The sequence below is a fragment of the Eleutherodactylus coqui genome, chromosome 9, assembly GCF_035609145.1.
Source record: "Eleutherodactylus coqui strain aEleCoq1 chromosome 9, aEleCoq1.hap1, whole genome shotgun sequence".
Classification (NCBI taxonomy): Eukaryota; Metazoa; Chordata; class Amphibia; order Anura; family Eleutherodactylidae; genus Eleutherodactylus; species Eleutherodactylus coqui.
This window is the reverse complement of record NC_089845.1, coordinates 17907381-17925141: the sequence shown is the minus strand read 5'-3', so window position 1 is coordinate 17925141 and position 17761 is coordinate 17907381.

Genomic DNA, 17761 nt, shown 5'->3' with positions numbered 1-17761 from the left:
TTGAGCTCTGACCGCCATGCTTACTCCTAGACGAGCAAAGATTTCCACTTTCAACCTACTGTACTCTCTTGCGTCCTGCTGGGTTAAATCAGAGTGTGCTCTCCGAGGCTCCCCAGTTAACTACGGGGCTAATACCTCTACCTACCGCTCTGAGGGCAAGTTCTTCCATTCCACCACTCTCTCAAAAATCATCATGAAGGCTTCCACATCGTCTTCGGGGGTCATTTTCTGTAACAACCCTCTCACTAACTTCAGTACATCCAGACTGGCATTTTGACAGGGAAGAGCTACAGTCTCTTTAGCCTTAACAGTCTCAGACAGTATCGCCATCTATTTTATAAGGAGTTGGTTTGTGTCCTGCTGCTGTGCAGACATCTGTACCAGCTGCTTCATCAGCTCCTCCATGCTTGCAGGGTTTGTATGCAACCTTACTACTGTTCAAGCCCAGGACATCTACTAGCGGGTCATTTCCTACCCGCATCCTCCACCATATGTAGTAGTTTGAGGATTAATCACCAGGTAAACAGTAATAGTCCAATCATGTTGGTTTATTCACATGAACTAAAAAAATAAAGGAACAAACGGTTTGTCTTTAGGAAACAAAAGAACTTAAATGCCCTTTACACCATTAGCAGTAACAGTAGTTGTAGCAATAGCAGGAGTAGTAGCTCTCACCCAGTTTTCCCAAAGATAGGTTCCAGACACCTTTTATCAAGGACAGGTTCCATAAAGCTTTCCTCAAGAGTAAGTCTTGAACTCACGCTCACCCACTCCCTCCTCTATAGCCTGTCACCTTTTTAACCCCTTAAGGACATGGCCTATTTTGGGCTTAAGGATGCAACGATTTTTGGCGGATTTTCTTCTCCATATTTCAAAAGTCATAACTTTTTTATTTTTCTGTCGATGCGGCCGTATAAGGGCTTGTTTTTTGCGTGGTGAACTGTAGTTTTCATCAGCGCCATTTTTGGGCACAGACTATATTGCAAAACTTTTATTTTTTATATGATAGCAGGGAGAGAAAACGCATGAATTCTGCCATAGATTTTTTTTTATAGCGTTAATCATGCAGAATAAATAACACAATCCATTTTTTCTGCAGGCTGGTACGATTACATCGATACCAAAATTCTTACATTTTTTTTTAGGTTTTTCCACTTTTCTGCAATAAAAACCCTTTTTTTGGAAATCTTTTTTTTTTTCTAAATCGCTGCATTTAAAGTCCTGTAACTTTATTATTTTTCTATGTACGGAGCTCTATGAGGGCTTATTTTTTGCGAGCTGAGCTGTAGTTTTTATTGGTACCATTTTGGGGTACATACGGCATTTTTGATCACTTTTATTGCGTTTTTAGGGACGCAAAATGCTAAAAATTTGCATTTTGCCTCAGTTTTTAGCGTTTTTTTTAACGCTTTTTTCCCTGCACAGTCAAAAGCATGTGTAGCTTATTGTACGCGTTGTTACAGACTTGGCAATACTAAATATGTGGGCGTTTAATTATTTTTTTACCTTTTTTTATGCTAATATGAGAAAAAGCATTAAAAAAGGGGTTTTTTACTTTTTTTCACATTTTTTTTAATTCATTTTTCTTTTCTTTTTTTTTATACACCATTTGTGTCCCTCTGGGGGACTTACAGTGCAGCACTGATGATCGCTGTGATCGCTTATACAGCGATCACAGGCTATGGCAATACAGGATACCAGTGTCTGGTATCCTGTTGCCATAGCAACCAGCCGGGCTCTCTGCAATTATATCGCGAGAGCCCGGTGACGTCACAGAGGGAGCCCGCTACCTCTGTGAGCCACTCCCATGCCGCGATCTACATTTATCGCGGCAGGGAAGGGGTTAACAGTGGGGGCAGCGGGAGGCTGGCTATGACTGACAGCCGGCTCCCGCTGCAGGATAGCGCGAGATCATAAGTAATCTTGTGCTATCTCCAGGACGTAAGGTTACGCCTTGTTGCGGGAAGTACCCCGCTGCCAGGATGTAAACTTACGCCCTGGAGTGGGAAGGGGTTAAAATCCAAAAGGTGTCTCAGGTGTAAACTCCAGACTGGAGTAGGAGTGACCCGGGCCTACATTATGGAGGACAGCAACCTTCATGACACATAGCTCACATCCCTGACCTCTCCTCTCACTCTGCTACAATTGATACAAAAGTAATAACAGTATACAGTGATGCTCATACAAATCCTGATTGTGTCTATAAGACTCTATCTTTCTTGAACTTGGGTCTCTTGTAATCTGATTAAACGATATAAATGGCAGAGAAGATACAGCTCCACTTTCTGCCATTTCTCTTTGGGTCTTGCTACTCTGCAGCTCCGTAGACCGCAGTGCAAAATTAATAAAACTGATGTAGGAAAACTCACCTTAGCAAGAGAAAGCTGGGAATCAAACTAAGAATATATTAGAAGCAAAGGCATCAATGTTGGTCAGGTAGGTCATTAAAAGAGAAGCAGAACTAAAGTGTAAGAACTCAGTGGGTAGAACAAATAGGAAACATTCGATACAATGCAGGACCCACCATAACTAGCATTATATAGGTGTCTGTGTAGTGGCTCAGAATTGGGGTACCTCTAAGTGGTGTTTGTCTACCTCAGTATTGTCTTTGTGTGTGTTGTGGTTTATGTACTGTGTTCTTGCTGGTGTCACCATTCTTAATGGTGTTGCTGTGTCTGTCTCTCAAACCTTGGGGGTGGAGGTAGTTGTGTAGAGTAGGGAGAATAGGGATGTAGTCGTTAGAGGAGGACGTGTGAGCAGGTGGCTCCGCTGCTGCTTCCTGAGCCAAGCCTCAGGCCTTTTGCCAATTGCCATGGGAAGTATCCCCTCTTGGGAATTGAGCTCAGGTCGTATCCTGCGTTAAGGAGTTGGCTGATGGTATCACACACTCCCCTTCACAGCAAGAATACCGCTAGAGAAACAAGTTCAGAGACGTAGTGAGTGGTGAATGAAAGCACTGCCGAATAAGTTGGTGCTATACAAATAAAATATTTTTTTTCTTATATCACTCTATAGGAGGGTTTGCTATAATTAAACGTGTCATCATAACACTGTGTACCATCCTTTTAAAGCACTAGAAACCAAACATTGTTTAAAACATCCGGCATAACACCTCAAAAATCATTTTGCAGTTTCTTTAACGAGGCAGAAGCAAGGCCCATGTAGATGCAGGCCATTTCCATATATGCCTGAACTACGCAAAATATGCAACTGCTCACTAGTACCAATGTACACATCAGTAGGACTCTCACCATTCTCTCTGCTACTTTCACTCACATTGGTAGCTGCTGGGATTCTACATCCAGCATCCTTCTGCCAGGTCATGTGGAAAAGAGAATAGCCTTAGCGTTTCGAAACAGGGAGCACATTGAGCATATCCTGTAGTTGATTTTCATTGTCAGGACTCGAACCTGGGGTCTCCTGTTCCCCAAGCAACCGGCTTTCCTAATGAGCTGTCCAGCCTGTTAAACAGTTCCGCTGTCCAAACCATGCTCCAGTTTTTTGCTCCTGAATTGGCTCCAGCCTGCCATGATTGGGAACACTATATAAACCTGCCCTGTTCCCACCCCTCCCTCCTTGCATGTTTATTGCGCCTTCAAGCAAGCTGCCTCACTACAATTAGATCACCCTCCTGTATTACCACACCTCGGCTATCTCCTGACTACTCTACTGATTAGACCCTCTGTGCTGCACCGCCATCTTGTGTACCAGACCTTAGCTATCTCCCGACTACTCTACTGCTTAAACCCTCTGTGCTCCACCACCATCTTGTGTACCAGACCTTGACTATCTCCTGACTACTCTACTGCTTAAACCCTCTGTGCTCGACCACCATCTTGTGTACCAGACCTTGGCTATCTCCTGACTATGTTACTGCTTGAACCCTCTGTGCTGCACCGCCATCTTGCGTACCCGACCTTGGCTATCTCCTGACTGCTCTACTAGTTAAACCCTCTGTGCTGCACCGCCATCTTGTGTACCAGACCGTGGCTATCTCCTGACTGTTACTGCTTAAACCCTCTGTGCTGCATCACCATCTTGTGAACCAGACCTTGGCTATCTCCTGCCTACTCTACTGCTTAAACCCTCTGTGCTGCACTGCCATATTGTGTACTAGATTATGGCTCTCTCTTGAATATGTTACTGCTTAAACCCTCTGTGCTGCACCACCATCTTGTGTACCAGACCTTGGCTATCTCCTGACTACTCTACTACTTAAACCCTCTGTGCTGCACCACCATCTTGTGTACCAGACCTTGGCTATCTCCTGACTACTCTACTACTTAAACCCTCTGTGCTGCACCACCATCTTGTGCAGCAGATCTTGGCTATCTCCTGACTACTCTACTACTTAAACTCTCTGTGCTGCACCACCATATTGTGTACCAGACCTCGACTATCTCCTGATACATTACTGCATAAATTTTCCCAGGCTTTAATTTACCAGCTAGCGCCTAGTAACAAGATTTTAATGTTGTGTAAATATCCTTTAAACCAACAGACCTAGAGCCTCAATCATACAGATTTTTTTGCAGGATTAATACTACAATTGGAACCATTTAGCAAATTTCAGCTTATTATGGGCTATTTAAGCCATAATAAGGGTGCATTCACTTGGGGTGCATTCACAAGGACGAGTGTGATATTCGTCTGAGAAACTCGTGTAGTGGCCCAGAACAACGGGGCCCCTCCATAACTGTATGCATGCATTTGTCTATGTAATGTCAGTGTCTTCTGTGTTGCATGAATGATGTATATTGCATAGCTGCAGCACTGAAAGAGTTAGCGGTGTGGTATGTGAGTTGACTGTCTGGAAAATGTATCTGTTTGTTTGTCATGTGAACTTGTGATATGTACGTGGAAGCAAAGTGTGTGAGAGAGAGTTCTGGAGAGTTGCTGAGTTGAGTTCAGTGAGTCCAGTTCTGTACTGGCCTTGACTTGCTAGAGGAGTGCAAGGCAGCTGTCTGTGGGTACCTTTCACCCACAGACACAGAATAGAAGAAGCCAAGAGAATGGCCTTACGGCTGCTTGGGGACTACTACCCTCAAGAGTACACAGCCAAAAGAGAGCGAGTGAGAAATCGCCCTCCAGCATGTCTACCACCAACAGTGAGTGTGTACCCGTAGAGATGGAAAAAAAGGAAAGTGTGTTACTGGGCCCAGGACCTACAGATAACCAGTGGTTTCTCCTGTCTACCCATGAGTTCTCCCTGTCACACCACTAGTGAAGTTGTTGTGAAAGTGCTGCCAGATGTAAAGAGTTCTGTTAACCAATGTTCTAATAAAATGACCAGTCGCCTGTCTGTTTCTGGAGGCTGTCTCTTAAAAAGTACCCGTGTGTGTGGATTTACTCTGCCAACTAGTAATTCCCCCATGGAAGCTGCGCGAGAGAGGGTTTACTCCACCAGCTAGGAATCCCCCGCAAGAGAAGAAGCAGTGGCGTCACGGGTGACATAAAGGACTAAGGTAATTCATCATTGGGTTCCCCTGTTTAATACCCTGCCCTCGGCCCCTTGGATGTGTCACCGATTACTCTCCGGGTGGGAGACGGTAGAGCCACCGTGACAAGTTCCAAACTCTACCCTGCTGTCTTTTAGGCTGGGGCCCGTTACTCGGATGTTGCACTCGAACTGATGTTACACTCAAACTTATGTTCTATGCGACTGTGATGTGTTTTGCGAGTAAAACGCATTGTGGTATATGTGATTTTTACACATGATTTTCATGCTTGTGAAAATTGCATGTTGTTTCAATAGTAGAAAAAAAAATAGCATCTACATGCATCTCACAAGGAAGAATGGGCAATTCTCAAAAACAACATGTTACAATATTTCTATCTCGCAGTAGCGCTGCAAAAGAGAAATCACCCATGTGAATTAATCCTTTAACACTAGAAGGCTTACGTTCATGTCCTGGGTGTGCGGGATTTACATGGAGTAGAATCGCGGGCGGAGTAGAATCGCGGGCCAATCCGAATACATACAAGGTGGGTGCCGGCTGTCCATGATAGCCGACACCCACCTGCAACAGCCACAGTCAGCGCCGTTGCCAATTGTGACGGTTAACCTTCCAAATGCCCCGATCATTGTTCAGAGATCCAGTATGGCCCCAGTGATGCGATTGCAAAATGCCATTCAGTTGCCATGGCCGCCAGGGACCTTCGAAAGACCACCAGGGTGGCCATGAATGAATGCCCATTATCAAGTGCCTGTGGCAAGCCTTCATACACTGATTGTTAAAATGCGATACAATATAATACTGGGGTAATATATCATACTGTATGATCGATCAAATGATGAGATATCCTGTGGGGACAAAAATAAAAATGTAAAACTAAGTTAAAGTTTTTTTCTGATTATTGGAAAAATAAATGAAATAAAAACTTTAAAAAAATTCACATATCAATATTAAGAAAAAATAAAATCATTAAAAACATATTTGTTATCTTTGCATCCATAAAAGTCCAATCTATCAAAGCATCGCATTATTTATCCCGCACGTGAAAGTCATCAGAAAAATACGCAACGCCAGAATCGTGCATTTTTGGTCACGCAATCTCCAATTTATAAATGTATATAATCTCCAATTTATAAAAAACAATGAAAAAGTCACAAAAACTCCAAAATGATACGAATAGAAATTGCAGGATGTCCTGCAAAAAACGAGCCCTCACAGAACTATATTGATGGAAAAATAAAAAAGTTATGGCGGTCAGAAGATGGCATTGTAGTGGCCTGGAAGGTCCTACAGGATGTCACAGAGACACTAGTTCTTAAAACCTGTTTATATACTCCTTAGGAGACATTTCTGGGGTAATCTGTCAGAAATACCCTAATTTCCCCTTCCTCACAGACAACATCCTAATCTGCCCGGCAACGACTGTCTCCTGATTGGTTACTTGTACCTAGATTATTGAATGGCAGAGGGGATCCAAGCTCAGGAAAGGAGAGCAGTGCAAGTCGGGATATGGGGAGGAGTTACACAGTTTTTCAATCAGAGCAGTTTGAGCGAGAAGTCAGTCAGAGGGAGAATGAGGAGAAGTACAGTCGCATGAGGAGAAGGAAAGTCATAGTCGGAAGGAAGAAAATGCATGATACGTCTCAATACCAGTGCAGTGTATAGGAGAATAGGTTGGGATCCTACTACAGTAAGAATGAGTGTTATGGGGCCCTGTTATGCTGAAAAAACAGATAAAGCATAGCCTCACCCCAGCCTCCATCACAGACACAGATCTCATGGCAATCCACTGAGCCCCACCTGCACATAACTGGGACTGACGGGGATCCTGGTGACAAATAATTATGAACATAGAGAAAGTGCGTTGAAGATAACTCTGTTAACTGTCCTTGGAAAATACTAAATTCAGCGTAGTGTCCAATGTAAAAACAAGAACACCTTTATTTGCTTTGCCTCACACATTTGCTCTTAAAAGAGACCGTTAGTAAACTGTGTACCTTTGGTTTGCAACAGAAAGACTGTGGACTCGTCTCAGTTATTTTTGCCTCACCTTCCAAGAGTTCACCACCTAAAGCTACTGGCTTCACCCGTGACAAAACCCCTTGACATTGGTTGAGTTAAGTTCCAAATCAAGCTAAACCTCACTTGCACACAACCCAGCGAGGTCCCGTCATGACCATTTTATGGAGAGTGATTGCAGAGCCACCCATGACCACCATCTTGCTTTGTGCCCGTAGTCTACCCCGCAGCTGGCTCACCTAAGCTGGGACGCCGCAGTGGCAGAAAATACGTAAATTTTTTTTTTAAAGATATTTTATCTGCGATGTCTGTGATTGGGTCATTAAGTGCTGCAGTGATTGGCTGAGCGACGGCGCTTGTATACCAATCCAACCCCGCACTTTTTGAAACCTCTGACCTTGAAGCGCTGGCTGAAGACTATAGACAAGTGTGCCGGACCTTCAGGAGAAGTGCGGTCGAGCGGACAGCACCTGTTAGGTAATGTATTGTTTTGGCTTTTTTTTAATACAGCTAGGACTTATTTTAGGGACAAAATGTAGGACTTCCTACTGTTAAAGTTGCATCACACCACATTAAAACCGCATTTTCGTGCGATGCAACACAAAGGAAGGCTCCATATGGAAACACTGGCTACAAAACATCGCAAATCGCGGCTCTATAGGGCATGCTACAAATTTTTTTTTTCCTCGCAATGTCACAGCCGACAAAACACCGCTTATGTGAAAGAACCCTTTGGAAAGCATGGGCTTCACATACATGTGATTTGTAGCACTGTCGCATTGCGAGAAAATCATGTGATTTTGTCGCCTCTGCGAAAGTGGCCATATACTGATGATCTAAAAACAATCCTGCCGCTAGAAGGAGTTGTTCTTTTGGCTGAAAAACTCAGCATGCAGTTCCATCTCAGACAGATATACAGATTTCACCCCATTACCAGAGTCTGAGAGGGGCACATTATTGGGATGTGAGAAGCTGGTTGGTTGTATCAATGAATTGTCCCCCACCATTATTGACTGAATAATGGGGGTGCAGGTTGAGGGACACTTGGGAAATAGTGACCACAATATAATTAAATTCTAGCTCTGATTCAATAAGAAGCCTCATCAGGGAGCAACAAAAGAAAACTAAACTTTAGTAAAGCTAAATTTGATCAGCTCAGAACTGCTATCGGTAACTTTAACCCTTTCCAATCCAATGTCGGGCCTGCCCCGACATCATCATTTCCCTCCACAGCTCCGATGTCGGGACAGGCCCGACACTGCAGTGCAGGAGTGCATCTGCACTCGATCATCAGACACATCGGGTGCAGATGCACTCCTGCACTGATACTCATCAAGGACCCCCAAGGAGAAGGCAGAAAGGATTTTTAACCCGTTCTGCCTTCTCCTTTACACATTACATAGCGCTCAATTAGCACTATGTAATGTAGATCGATTCCGGACGGCGATCATGTGACCACCGGTGTTACCTGACCCCCAGCGGTCACATGAACGCCGAGTCAGTAGGCCGAAGGGAGAATGCGGAAGTATTACTTCCGCATTCTGCCTGGCGATCATGTGACCGCTGGGTGCCACCTGACCCGAGTGGTCACATGATCGCCGAGCCAGGAGGCAGAAGGGAGAATGCAGAAGTATTACTTCCACTTTCCCCCCACGGTATAGTGACCACCTGCACCCTCCTGAACTCTGTCAGTTTAGGAGGGTGCAGGGAAAATGTATTTTTTCTCATCCATTCTCCCCAGCTCCAATTTATTTGGAGCTGGGGAGAATGGATGAGAAAAAATAAATGGATTGGAAAGGGTTAATTGGGACAACATCCTCAAAAATATCAGTACAGACATCAAATGGGAAAAGTTTAAAAATTAGCAGTTCATTCCCTTTAAAAAGAAAAGAACTACAAGTAGAAAGAAACCAATGTGGCTCGACAAGACTGTAAGAGAGGCAATAAACGAAAAAAAGAAGGTGTTTAAATTACTAAAACAAGAAGGCAGCGAAGAAGCGCTAAAATCGTACAGGGAAAAAAACTAATTATGTAAGGAAAATATCAAAACTGCCAAGGAGGAGGCAAAAAGACTGATCGCCAAATAGAGCAAAAATAACCCTAAACTATTCTTCAATTATATAAACAGTAAAAGGATTTGCACTGAAAACACTGTCCCGCTAACAAATAATGCAGGAGAAACCCTAGAAGACAATGTGGGGGGGAGGCAAATCTATTAAATAGTTTTTTTAATGTGTATTCACGAATGAAAAAGAAATGTCACACGAGATGCAGGGGAATAAAATTAACCCTGCACTCAATATTGCATACCTAACACAGGAGGAAGTGCAGTGCCAGTTAAGAAGGATTAAAATTGATAAATCGCCGGGCCCAGATGAAATACACCCAAGGAATCTAAGGGTGATGTGATAGCTAGACCGCTTTTTCTTATATTTAGGGACACCATTGAGACTGGGGTTGTACCACTAGATTGGCCCATTGCCAGTGTGGTACCAATATACAAAAAGGCGTCTAAAAGAGAGCCTGGTAACTACAGGCCGGTAAGTCTCACTTCAACAAATAGAAAAATATTTTAGGGGTTTCTGAGAGATGCCATCCTAGAATACCTCAAGGAAAACAATGGTATAACCCCTCACCAGCAAGAGTTCATGAAGGGTCAATCATGTCAGACCAATCTGATCAGCTTCTACGATGAAGTAAGCTCTAAGCTGGACCTGGGAGAGTCTATTGATCTTGTATATCTGGACTTCTCTAAAGCATTTGACACCGTGCCGCATAAGAGGCTGATACATAAAATGAGATAGCTCAGACTGGGTGAAAACGTGTGTATCTGGGTAAAGAACTGGCTCAGAGATAGAAAGCAGAGGGTGGTAATAAACGGTTCACACTCTGATTGGTCCACCATCGCTAGTGGGGGCCACAGGGTTTGGTACTAGGCCCCATTCTGTTCAATATATTTATCAAAGACCTGATAAAGGGGCTGCACAGTAAAATATCAATATTTGCAGATGATACTAAATTATACATGGTAATTAATACAACGGAGGACATTGCATGGCTACAAACGGACCTAGATAAGCTGGGGGCTTGGGTAGAAAAATGGCAAATGTAGTTCAATGTTGATAAATGTAAGGTTATACACATGTGCAGGAGGAACAAATGTCACAAATATACACTAAATGGGGTACTGCTAGGGAAAAGTGATATGGAAAACGACCTGGGGGTACTAGTGGATTGTAGACTAAACTGGAGTAACCAATGCCAGTCAGCTGCTGCAAAAGCTAATAGAGTCTTGGGGTGCATTAAAAGAGGTATAGGGGCGAGGGGCGAGAACATTATCCTCCCACTATATAAGACACTAGTCAGGCCTCACATGGAATACTGTGTACAGTTCTGGAGAAAGATGCTACAGTGCTGGACGGGGTTTAAAGAAAGGCAACTGAATTAATACATGGAATGAAGGGACTGGAATACCCAGAGAGGCTATCAAACCTGGGATTATTTACCCTGGAAAAAAGACGGTTAAGGGGCGATCAGATAACTATGTATAAATACATGAGGGGACGATACAAGGATCTCTCCCATGATCTGTTTATACCCAGAACTTTGATGGTAACAAGAGGGCATCCACTACGTCTAGAAGAAAGCAAGTTTCATCATTAACATACAGTAGAAGGGGGTTCTTTACTGTAAGAGCAGTGAAACTGCGGAACTTTCCGCCTGAGGATGTGGTGATGGCAAAATCAGTAAAGGATTTTAGGAGCGGACTAGACGTCTTTGTAAAGCGCTATGATATTACAGGATATAGACATTAGGTGACCAGTGGGGTGGTTGTTCTGGGTCTTGGAGTCAGGTAAAAGTCAAAAGTTGATTCAGGGATTATTCTGACTGCCATTATGGAGCTGGGAAGGAACTTTTTTCTCCAAAGGAGCTAAATTGGCTTTTGCCTCGTTGTTTTTTTTTTTTGCCTTCCTTTGGATCAACAAGGTGGGGTGGAGGATCCGAAACAGGCTGAACTAGGTGGACATTGTCTTCATTCAGCCTAACATACTATGTTACCTGGCTGTTCTTACCAGACTGTTAGACGATATTGGGACCAGTTGATGTGTGAGGGCGCACAAGGCGACCGAGTTCAGGATGACCTAAACAGACTACCAGTAGAGAGAATTTTCCGATCATTCGACAAGTATGAGCATCTCCAACTATTTTGTTGTCTGCCTTCCAAAAAAACAGGTGGCACCATTATTACAGGCCTCTCTGTTTGTTGGAACACTTTCCAGGTGCTTGGAGCCCATCACATGTACTGCTTTTGTCACCCACTGCCATCTCCATTTGTAGTGGTGTTGCGAATGACAAAACTAAACACTACGAAGTTGAACTGAGTTGTCTTCAGCAACAAATCCAAGTTTAGTTTGGGCACTAACGATGGCTATGTCCATGTCTAGAGACCTTGGGGTGAGCGCCTCAATCCTGCCTTTGCTGTGGAGCGGCACACTGCCCCCTGTTGGTGTAATGGTCTGGGGGGCCATCGCATACAACAGTCAGTCACCCCTAGTAATGGTACAAGGGACAATGACAGCTCAGCGATATGTTCAGGACATCCTGCAGACACATATGTTCCTCTCATGGTGGCTTCCAAGAAGCAGCAGAATAATGCTCGGCCACACACACAAGGGGGTCACAGGAAACCACCACAACATTGTCACACTTCTGTAGATGCCCAGTCATCATATTTGTCACCAATAGAACATGTATGGGACCATCTGGGACACCAACTTCAACAGCCAACAAGTTTGCGCAATCTAAAGGCCCAGTTTCAGCAAATGTGGAGCAACATGCCACAGAATGCGATACAGAACCTGTATCCCTCCATGCCCTCCCATATCACAACATGCATCCAAGTTATATAGATGTCATAATGCCCCATTTGGCCCTATTTAGTAATAGTGCCCCTCATGGCTCAGTTTAATTAAACCTGTATGCCTCCATGCCCACCCATATCACATCTTGTATTCAAGCTAGAGGCAGTACAACAGGGTACTAGAGTCTCCACGCCCACCCGTATCACATCTTGTATCCAAGCTAGAGGCGTCCCAACAGGGTACTAGAGCCTCCATGCCTGCCCTTATTATATCTTGTATCCAAGCTAGAGGCGGTACAACAGGGTACTAGAGCCTCCATGTCTACCTGTATCACATTTTGTATCCAAGTGAGAGGTGGCCCAACAGGGTACAAGAGCCTCTATATCACCCATATCACATCTTGTATCCAATCTAGAGGCGGCCCAACAGGGTACAAGAGCCTCTATACCACCCATATCACATCTTGTATCCAAGCTAGAGGCGGCCCAACAGGGTACTAGAGCCTCCATGCCTGCCCTTATTATATCTTGTATCCAAGCTAGAGGCGGTACAGCAGGGTACTAGAGCCTCCATACCCACCCATATCACATCTTGTATCAAAGCTAGAGGCGGTACAGCAGGGTACTAGAGCCTCCATGCCTGCCCATATCACATCTTGTATCCAAGCTAAAGGCAGTACAACAGGGTACTAGAGCCTCCATGTCTACCTGTATCACATCTTGTATCCAAGCAAGAGGTGGTACAACAGGGTACTAGAGCCTCCATGCCCGGCCGTATCACATCTTGTATCCAAGCTAGAGGCGGCCCAACAGGGTACAAGAGCCTCCATGCCTGCCCTTATTATATCTTGTATCCAAGCTAGAGATGGTACACCAGGGTACAATAGCTTCTATACCACCCGTATCACATCTTCTATCCAAGCTAGAGGCGGCCCTATAGGGTACTCAAGCCTCCATGCCTGCCCCTATTATATCTTGTATCCAAACCAGAGGTGCTACAACAGGGTACTAGAGCCTCCCTACAAGGGGTCGGTTCTCCACAATTAATTCTCCTTTTGCTCTGATATTGTAATCACTTATATCAATGTTACAATCACACAGAGAAAGTGACATTTGATTCCGACAACTTCTAGCGGAGGGATTGTTTTTGATTAGTGTTTATACACATTTCTGAATGTACGTACTACATTAAATTTGAAGCTCCCAAGGAATAAGGTTCTGTAGGTATAAAAAAAACGGTTCATACAATAGTTGCATGTTCTCGGACTGGCTAGGGTGAGAGTCATCAAAAGATGTGTCACTAGCGTTCCACCTTACACACATTTGGGTGAAATGCCATAAATATGATTTGGTAATTAATTGCAGAAGATTATTATTTTTTGTGAATGACATAAGCAGAACTTTATCCAAACTGTTCGTGTTATCACATAGACGGTGTTAGTAAATGGAAAATATAATATAGTTAGTTGCACGCATTTAACCACCAGGGGGCACTGAATGTTCAAAATAATGCTATAAACCATCTAAAAGAGAAAAGCGGCTTCTTTTCATCCCTGGAGGTGTAGATGGAAGGAGCTGACACCGTTTATCTGGATCTGCAGAATAAAAGCGTTTAACTGTTCTGACTGTATTGTCCTGGTAGATACGGCGTGATATCCGCACGCTCGTATATTCGCCCTTTTTACAGTATTTAGTGGATGAAAAAAACCTTACTTTCTCATTTTAACCCTGAGCTGATTTACTAAACATCGATGTCCTGGCTGTATTACAGAGTACAATATATAATACTAGGGACAGAACTGCAGGCATTACCGCGGGCAATGCGTTTCTACGCCGGCCGTGTCGCAGCCGAAAATCACATCAATGGAAAATAGCAGCGATGAAGTCCCAAGGTTAACGTTTTCTCGTCCATTCACATGGGGGTAATCACAGGACAAAGACACTGCAACGTGGAATTCTGTCGGTCAGCAGAAACTTTCGTAATGACTTCGTTTATGAGCGCTGGACGCAGATACACGCCCTCCCTTTTTTTCAGCCACCGTAGGAGTTCATGGGAGCCTCCAGTGATTTTCGTCAGTAGATAGGGCAAAATGTATATTTTGACGCAGCGTGAAAAATAGGCAACTGAAAAGGTCGCCAATCTGACGTTTTGAAGATGCAATTTTTTGCACGCTTGTGTGAATGAGACCTTAACTGTAGAATGTTTTTACTAAGGCCGGCATCACACGAGCGTATTTGCACACGCAATACGCAGAAAATAGACAATGGCTTTGTCACATCCACATATTTACCTGCGTTATTTGGTCACGAAAATACCCACCCCATGCTGTATTTGCACAGCAAAAGTCCACATAGAAGTCAACGAGGATGTGCAAAAGCGCACAAAATACACTAGGAGATGTGTGAAACGCCATGTAAGGGCGGACTCACACAGGCATGAGTGCAAAAACGTGAACATTGTGCGTATCTGCGCACTTTAATGTATTTGTGGCGCTGCCGAGGTCTGTTCACATCAGAGTGGGACAGACCTGCGCCATGATTTAAAAGGCCGTGCTGCTTACTTAGTGCCAGTGTTTTCAATCCCCCGCAAAATTACGCGGGTATCGGGTGCGGCCCAAAACAGAGCATGCTGCTTAAGGCTTTATTCACACGAACGTGTATCGGCCGCCGTTTTAAGAGCCAATATACACTACCATCTGATGCATTGGATTCCAATGCATCAGATCAGATGGGCGATTTTCTGCCACGTAAAAGTGCCCGGCCGGGCGCTTTTATGCCAGCCAGTAAAGATAGTCCTGGAACTATCTTCCTGGCCGGAATACGTTGGCTGCTGCCATAGACTCCTATGGGAGCCAATAACAGCCGCCAGAGAAGGGAGGTGGAAGGGAGTTTAGCAGCATGTCTGCTAAACTCCCACCCCCTTCCCTCCTTCTCTCCGCCCCTTGCCGGCTGCTTGCAATGGGAGGTGGTGGGGCGGGAGCCAGTTGCTAAGCTCCACCCCTCCCATTGCTGGCTTTCAGCAGGGGGCAAAATGGGGGCGGGAGCTTAGCACACTAGCTCCCGCTCTGTCCCGCCCCCTTCTCTTACAGAAAGCTGGCAAAGGGGGTGGAAAGGGGAAAGGCAGTTTTGCAGAGCAAAACTGTCTCCCCCGCCTGACGGCAATCCGGGCACCAGGCGCGGGCCGTCTATATGGGCGCACAAACGGCAGATCTGTGCGCCTGTTCGCGCACTTTTACGGTGCCAGCAGGCGCACCTAAAAACGCCTATGCCTGTGTGAAAGAGCCCTTCGTGAGAATGAAACCATTGGAAACAAATGCGCGCGCAAACACACCTGTGTGAAGAAGCCCTAATTACGCAGGACAAAGAACACATCTGGAACTCATTAGATTATGGATTTCAGTCGGTGTGTATTTTTTTCCCGAGTGGAAATGCACATGCCTTGCTTACAATAAAAGTACAGTGAAATATGCCAATGCACACACAAAAAAATCATTTGTTCCGCAAAAATGCTGCACTCAAGCGTACGCAAATACAGATACGCCCGTGTGACGCTGGGCACTGGAGTATGTACCTGTATGTTACTAAATACATGGCAGCTACATTGATAACATAATTCTGAAATGAGTTGCACAGTTACTGAGAGGCAGATGGATGACACAAGGTCCGGCCCCGTACGGATGCCTTTATATTGTATGCCTCTTGGGGCTGCAGACAGGCGCATGCACAAATACACTCGCCACTACTATGAAGTAGTCCAAAGTTGCTGTTTTTGTTACTGTCTAAACTTCCTGCCATTGTTGCATGAGTAAAAAAAAAAAGTAGAAATTTAGGTCCTGGCATGTCTTTTCTTGCACATAAAAAAAAGTATTTGAGAAAGATAGGGCAAGGCCGAGGTCTTCTCACATGTAGTAATAACAGGCGAGAATCAAGCCAGTGAAAACGACACCAATGAAATCAATGGTTTCATCTAATCAAGTTTTGCAGCCGTGATGTTCAGGGGTGCAAAACGTGACAAAATAACGTTCATCTGTTTAAGTCCTGACTGAATGATTGACTGACTGACTGACTGACTCGCCACTAATTCTCTAACTTTGGGGTGTCATACAAACATAAAATTGGTAACTTTTAGGGTTCATCTAATCACGCCACAACTTGTTATGTTCCTGTGGGCAAATGAGCACCAGGCCCACACGAGCATGACTCTGAAGAATAGGGAACACCAGGTGAACTACCACAAATTAACACCTCTACCTAACTAGGGTAAGTGACACAGACCTACCTGAGCGGGGACATCGCCCCAATAAAGGGTGGCCCAGCAGTCTTCGGATCTGGGTCCTTGCTGCTCCTAGGAATCCACGCATCCTGGATAGGACACATGCACATGCCACTTCGACAGGGAAAGCTGGACAGTAATAAGACACACAGGGCCATATTCACACCATAAAGCAGCAAAAACGCAACCATTAGTAGCAGATGTAAATGCCATAAATACCAGATATGAGTTGATGTTTTGATCAAAATATGGAAGCTAGCAGGCCACTTCATAGCTACTGGCTATACCGCTAGTCCCTACACTAACCAGGAGTCTAGCAACTCAACCAAACAAAATCACAAGACACAAACCTTTCCTGCAGCCACCACACATAGAACCTGCTCAAACCACACACCGAGAGCGAATGAGAACAGAGAAAACTGACCACACCCACACCTGGGAAGACAGCTGGCCACACCCACACCTGGAAGACAGCTGGCCACACCCACACCTGGAAGACAGCTTCCACACCCACACCTGGAAGACAGCTTCCACACCCACACCTGGAAGACAGCTTCCACACCCACACCTGGGAAGACAGCTGGCCACACCCACACCTGGAAGACAGCTGGCCACACCCACACCTGGGAAGACAGCTTATGTGTACTGACCTAGAGTGATTGGCTGACTGGAGACATACACACGCCCCACCAGCAGTAGTACAACAGATCCCAGGAGACAGATGTGACACAACTCTAATCATTTGTATATCTGCCTGAGGTGTAACTGCATGCCAAGCTTTGCATCAAAAAGACAACGCCTTGATTTTTGTTGACTGTATCATAGCATAAATGACTGTGATGCCATTATAGTATTCTAGATTGTTATAATAAATGTAGTATTATGAACGTGAGAAATATCGTAGGAAGCACTTATTTCATCTCCATACATTTCTTCCTTTTAGCGAAATGCAGTAATTTTGGCAATAAATATAATATATAGATGATAAGAAACATTCTAACTATTGTAAGTATATGACACACATCGTATCACACAATCCACTCATCTGCACTGCATTGTCAATCACCTTGTCACGCTAAGTGGCACACGGCAGCACCGGCTGTCTAGCATGGATGATAAGCTCTCACGGTGACATCGGCTACGTGTGGAACA